Raw genomic sequence first — 7,513 nt, forward strand, 5'->3', positions numbered from 1 at the left:
AGAGTGTACCTACTTTTTCCCCTTGGCAGCTTTTGGTCTCGCACTTTCTCCTTAGCTGTCTGCTTCCTTAGAAACTAGTAAATGTTTAACGGATTTATTGTATTTATTTTGTTGTGTCAACACTTTTTCTTATTCTTTTCACTTGATTAACCATTAAATGATAATTTACAAAATTAATTAGTCTAAATATACTAAAATGGTTTCAAACAGTACGGAGTAGGTAAAACAGTTTCAGTGGCACGTTTACGCAGTTAGAAAGTGCGCAAAGGTGCCCCGATGTCAATATGTAGACATGGCCCATCGGCTTTTTTTGGAATTATTTTTAACGTGCAACAAAAATTAATAACCATTCTGTTAATTCAAGTAAACTTCTAAAAGAGGATTTAATTCTTCTAGTACTCGTATATTAGTTTATCCTTAACTAACTATTATTAGTCCATCATAAGGATCAAAAGTTCAACACCAAATTTACTCCCTTTGAGAGAAAACAGGTTATCCATTCTGAATGCTTGACCGATGCTCAAAAAATTGCGAGAATACCTCTTGGGAGCATCGTCAATATGACATGATTGGTGGCGCGCCAGTATAACTCGTTTCGGAAATAGTTCACTGCGTAACGCGCCCCGATATGCCCTACCCATTTTCCTTTTCTTTTTTGTGAACTGCTGGTGTCATAGCGCCGCCCACAACACGTTCACTTAGACAGCTCGCTCACTGGGTAGTTTGTACCGAAATGTTGATATTTCTTTACGCTATTTGACATAATTAAAACAGGCCCAAATTAATAAATTTTGCTTGCACTTGTTTTCTCCACACATGATTTATAATTATGAATAAATTTCATCAAGGTACTCTACCAATTAAGTAATGAACGTCTGCAATACCTATGCGATCAAAAGGAAGGTTATGATGAGTCACCTGTAGTAATGGATTATGCCAAGCCACAGAGTTATGAGGATAGTTTTAGAACAAAGAGGAGGAAACTAAATAAGTTTCTCGAAATGGACGATTCACCATTTACTTTTTCTTTCGTTTAAATTTTCCCATATCTCTAATAGAAAATATTGCTGTTTACATTTCATCGGGACAAAAGGTATTGCTAATGTAATAATAGTGAGTTCAATTGGCGTTCTTGGTATGAAAAATTAATTTTTTAAGTACTCACGAATTCCCCTCAGTATATAATCATAAGTTAAAAATCGGAAGAATAGTTTAATGCAATTGCGATATACCTTTCTCTAGAGCGTAATCCTCAAGAAAATCATGGAAAGAATCGCTTAGATATTTTTATTTGCTCTTTTAAGACATTTGATTTTCACGGTTAAGTATGCAGAATAATAAAGTTTTAATATACCCTATGCATTCAAATTTCACCACCGTTTATATTTTCCTCAAATAATGGTTTTAACTAAATAAAAACACTTTTTTCCAGTTTCAACAATATAATACGAATACCCTTGTAACCAAAAAGAAGGATTTTGCAGATACAGCGATGAAAGAGGATGAATTATCTTCTTTTAACTGAATAGGTCGGAAAGGTGGAATGGAAATCGCGGGCACATTCCTGATTCAATCCAATCGATCTTTAAAGTTAGGTCATGAGGAAAACAGGGCACCTATTTACTCTGCCCACTAGGGGCCACACTGTCTAGTGTACTTACTCAGAGGTATGCTCGGCGCTGGACACACCTGGCCCGACCCCGTATTAACTATTATATCCAACAGTATTTGCATCACTAATTCTATTCGCCGATCCTCAGTAATTAATAGGCATTGATTTATTTTGATACGCGTTCGAGACTGCCACACAGAATTTTTTTAAGGTGCATCAAATTATGTAGGGAAAACGGATCATTAAATTTTTTAAATATCAATATTTTTCGATTTATTTAGCTTTCTTGTGTTAATTTTTCTCTTACAATTTGCTTGTAAATACATCCACGGGGTCAATGATGAACCCCAGTTAGCATCCACCGTGCAACTTAAAAATATAATACCCCAGTAATATAAGGAATAGTAGCGAGCGTGACTTGGTGGAAATCTTTTATCGTATAGGAAATGTTTTCAAGGTATGAATCAAGGACCTTGAAAATTTTATGTTGTAACGAAACCATGGTTGAACGAAGTAAATCTCCACGTGGAAAAATCAGTTTTTATTCCTTCAATTCCTACGATGATTCGTGATTTAATCATAATCGTCGAGTTGGAGTGAATCGTCCTCTTAAGATTTTGATGTGACTAACGCAGTCGCAGTAAAAACCTCACTGATTTTACTCCAGACGCACTTTGCTCGTCCATTCCTATCACATTTTACAGAGGTCATGTGACGTGGTCGTGGCTTTGATTCTGAGGGTTGATGTTGGGGGAAGCGGAGGAGGAAGGTGAGATTCAAAGAAGAGAAAAGAGAGGAATTCCTCCATTCCGTATTCCATCGATCGAGACGAATATTTATCGCTTCTCTCCCGCCGCCTCGAGAAGTCGTCTTGCTCGCGCGCAGTGTCCAAGACGACGCGCTCAAACACACTCTCGGAATAATCCACTGCTGCTGTGTGACTTCGAAACATGCTCCTCGCCAGTGAAATATGTTCCCCACGGTGTCCTGCCATGATCATCATTCAATGAGTCGGGATTCTTATTGATTTTAATGGTTGCCAATGGATACCGATTCCTCCCCGTTCCTTTTTTTTATCAATAATTTACGGCCGTCGTAAGGGCCGAGCAGTTGACCCCGCGCACCGTGGCGAGGAAAAATGAATGGAAAATGATGATAATGATGATCCTGCGTGGAGATGGGACATTCGATGTTGCGCTTGCCTCAAACCCGTACGTCTGGTTTACTCTCTCTTCTCTTGGCCATCTTCCGTGTTATCCTCAACGGCACTGAATGCACGCAATGAAGAGGATTCCGATAGTTCCCCATTCCCGATTTCCCATTCCCGATTCCCCATTAGTCTATATTGCCCTAGCGGTGAAGTGATTTGCCTCTGATGCCCCCGCTCGTAAAATACTTAATCAACGATTCAAAGACGTTTGATTTGGCCGTAAATTAGATGTACAAATCACACATTTGAAAAATTGTCCATGAGGTAGCGACAAACGAATTGAAGGAAGATGTTTTTTGAAACTATAATATTTAATGCATAAGACAATGTCATATCACATGCAAATATTATGATATGACCCACAAGAAATTTAACCTTTCACGAGTATAAATAGTATGGTATTTGCTATCAATTTTCCATATTCTATCCATTGGCTGGTATCACATGAGAACATGTCTTCGTACGTGAAAAACATGTAATAAATGGATTATGTAAAAAGTGGAATCAGTTTCGTGCTCCCACTATGGGCTATTGACTGCCTCTCTTCGGGAAAGCGCACTCAAATATTAACTTTATTTGCTCCTTTTGAGGAGAATTACCGAAACATTGGCTACCATTAATTTCAAATGCACTCATTTGCGCACATAGTCCTATGCTTTATATCGATTGGGTTGCAAGCCTAATCAAAGTAAATTTACTCTTAAACAGCGGAGCAAATTGAAGGCCTGAAAACATTTCCATTGGTTATAAAATATCTTCTGATTACATTGATTCCAAACTTACCAAGTAATTCATTGATAATGCTTGATACACTTACGTAAATAATGTGAGATGTTGGTGTTACGAAGCACTCTGCATATACGCAATTATAATAGATGCAAACGAAATACCTGAATAAGTAACTTCTGTCTTGAATTCATTTTTTCTGTGCAAAGTAGGGGAGACCGGGGCACGTTGGCCATAGGGGCAGGATGGCCCAGTCGAGCTATTTCAAACAATATACACTGAATCGTGCTAGAAATCTCTCAGAAGGTTAGTAGCACACTTCCTCTTTCTCCACAACACCATTATGACTGGTGGAGCAGTTTTTGATAAGTTATAGTGATTAATTGTATTTGCGCGTGTTTCAGTAAAATTCTACTCCCAGGTTAAATGCGTGTTATTTAAGTTTTGATCAATTTGGGCCCAATAGTTGAGTACTATAATTAAATATTATAGTTTAAGGATAACTTGTGTGTGGCATACAATCTAAATTGCTACAGTGTATTTCGTGACGAATAGAATTTATTGTAAACATGGCGATGGGGCAGGTTGGCCCAGCGACGACGGGGCACGTTGGCCACCCGGGCAAACAAACGTCCTATGCATTCCTTCGTTAAAAATGGCCTAATTTTGAATAGACGGTCACTTCCATCATCAATTTAGCTGTTATTCAGGTGTAAATGACTTAATTTTGTTTCAAATCGGTTACAATGCATGCTTGCCGACAAGAGTGTGGGGATGTACCTTTTGTTAAGTTTTGTTGCCTCTTTGGACCAACAAATACGTTTATTAGGGTATTAAGCGTAGCATAACATTAGCATTACATGTCATATTGGCTGACATTAGCATGTCATACGTTCCTCCTTCTCCAAAGCTAGATTAACATTTTTCTGGTTAGCATATGTGACTGTTTATGCAAATGTGCTTAAGCAGTTCATCCGAGAAAAATGAAAAAAAGTCGGGTGGACTTACGCATTTTATTGCCTCTTCAGTAGGAAGAATTGGATTACAATTTAAATTGAACTCGAAAGCTGGATTACCCCTTCCCCACTTACATTGGTTATTTTATGTTACATTTGAGGGTAAGCTTGCATCAATAGTCAACTCCAGAGGTGCCGCTGGGTCTGTGATTAGTCGTCTTTGGGAGCGTTGGGTTGCGTCTGAACTGATTAGACACAAAGACTCAAATTAAATTCGCAGAGGCTACTAAAATATAAGCACAGTGGTGAATGTAGACATCTATTTGAACGTAACATAGTATCACAATGTAACGCATGTCAACGGAAGCTAAAAAAATAAAATACGCGCGTCCAATAAAGGAATATGAAGATTCGCTATGCCTAAAGTGTGCCTTTTTCGACGGTTAGCCTGGAGTACAATGTAATTAGTGCACAAATTGCAAGCGTTGGGCTCATCAGACATGTGTGAACAATGAAATCCGCGTATTATTTTACAAGTGCAATAACTGTGCTGATCCTTCGTATTTGGACAGTCACAAAAGTTAACTGGTTTGTATTAGCACGCTATAAATCCTAATAATTTAAACTTTCCCGTTGTTTTAGTGAAATGGTTACTTATATTGAAATATATTTCTTGATAACTATTAGTTTTATATTGATTTCCTAAAATCATACTAGTTTAGCTTATCAAAAAATACATGGGCCAACGTGCCCCAGCCACTGGGCCAACTTACCCCGATGTAGGGGCAGATTGGCCCACCTGTCATATGCCCAGTATTTGTGTATTTTTTTAGATTTATAACGCATATATTCAATTTTAACTATTGCCATCCAGATTCAGAAAGACTGTTCTATAATTTAGCAATAATTTCATAAAGTTAAATATGTATAAATAAATAATATTTAAAAATAAAAAAAAATCGGGCCAACGTGCCCCGGTCTCCCCTACAGCCGAATATCTGGAATGAAAGCAATTTAAAGGCAACATCGTTAATAAAAATGATGGGGAAATCAATTGTAGGACAAATAACTGGTGTATAACTTTTTCTCGTGTTACTCATGAACATACTTGGTATCAACGATTTAAAAAATTAACAATTAAAATTAATCGTTAAAAATTTTGTTAATTATTTTATTTAATTTCTACTTTCTATTAAAGTTAACATTTAACTCTTATTTGTTAAAATTGTACGTTAACTAATTCAAGAAAGACTGCGAATAAAATATAAGAAAAAGGCATAGAGGATGTGAAAGAGAAGAAATGCGTTGATGTTAAAATAATCAGCTCTCAGGAGAATGGAGTGGAGAGCTGCGTCAAATCTTAGGTTTGCAATGGTGAAATATTCTCGGGTTTTCCACCGGGTGAGTTTCTGGCAGGCCGATGTTTCCATAGCTGCCTCTGCAATCGTTCTAGTAAAATATCATCTCAACGTCGACCTTCAATTAACTCAACCGTTGGAAAACCAGAGAAGATTTCACCGTTAATCCTACGCTGGGAAAGGACAAAATCATAAATCTTAGTTTAAGTAATGATAAAGTAATAGCAAATTAGCTACTATTATTTTTTCGGTAAAGGATGGTGAAATTTTGATCTCTTCGAACATGGCACGAAGCTTGCCCAATGGGACGAAGGGAAAAATAAAAAAAGCGGGGTTGTGTTGATTGGCCGCCCAAGTTTCTGAACGCACCCTCACACTGACAAGAAGACGGGAATGCGTGAGACCACTAAAAAGACAATGACCGCGATGGCAGGAAAGCCTCCTCGGGGACATAGTAGAATTATTATATACATTATCAGGGTGTTGAACTCGTGAAAGGAGGTCGCCATCAACCCATGCCAACTTTGCCCATTTATGAATATATTCTGTAATTGCGAAAAAAATAGATGTAAAAGATTATTTTATGAACATTTTTCGAAGTAACTGAAAAAATAACTATGGACTTAAAAGCAACTACATTGACTTTAATTATTGGCGTTTTCAGAACAGTGACTTTTACCTTTAAGTAGTTAAATTTTTCCGATATTATCTTTAACTTTAATTGGTTAATTTATTTGTTTATCTTTCCCAACTCTTCCTGCAGTTCCATACTTTTGGCGTGGGATAATCAATTTAAGGTCGGCCGAAGCATTTCTCAAAGTCGTCGTCGGAGAGATAGCGCTAAGCATTTGGAGCACGCTCAATTTACTTTATATTCCAACCGAGACTATTTGTAGCTTTCAATTAAAGTTTGAGAATTCATACTTGAGATTATGATTGAATTATAACGACAGCCCTACCGTCAATTTGATTATAAAATTAAAATAAGACATCACTGGGTTAAAGTATGGGCTATTATATTGATGAAGTTTTGGAAAAGAAAGTTATTAGTAATGAAGTGTTATGAAAAGCGTAACATCTAGTCAAAAATTCTTTCTCTCCTTCACGCTCCATTTATTTAGAAAATCATTTGTTGAATAGTGTAGTGAATTCTTCCAGCATTGCTAAATCGTAGGAGTATAGGATGATCATATTTGATTCTTTCCAACCACTTCTACATTCACTTCGGCAGGTGGGGACTTCACCTTGCCGCCACCGAATCCGGCCTTCACTTAAAGAGGATGATGTACTGTGACAGAGCTCAACTTATTTGATATTTTCGAATGTAATTTGTGATTCTTTCAATGCACTGCATAAGTAGAACAAGTGACGTAGTTCGCAGTCGCACGCTCAAATGCAATACGGCCAAGCCAATTTATTATTTTTCTTTTAATGGCGAATTTCATTCTTGGTGCATGCGATGCCCATTGTGATCGCCAAACACGCTCTTGGTAGTGTGAAATCCTCTCGGGATGTTCACCGCGTCATGAACTGGACGCCCGTGAGTAAAATCGGACGTTTCAGTTACTGACGCGGTGGCGATTCCGAGAGGTATATTAGAGGTTAATTCCCTCCGTGGGTCAGTTTGGAAATCCCTCGTTAGAAATGAAGA

Source organism: Ischnura elegans, chromosome 3 (genome assembly GCF_921293095.1).
Source record: "Ischnura elegans chromosome 3, ioIscEleg1.1, whole genome shotgun sequence".
Classification (NCBI taxonomy): Eukaryota; Metazoa; Arthropoda; class Insecta; order Odonata; family Coenagrionidae; genus Ischnura; species Ischnura elegans.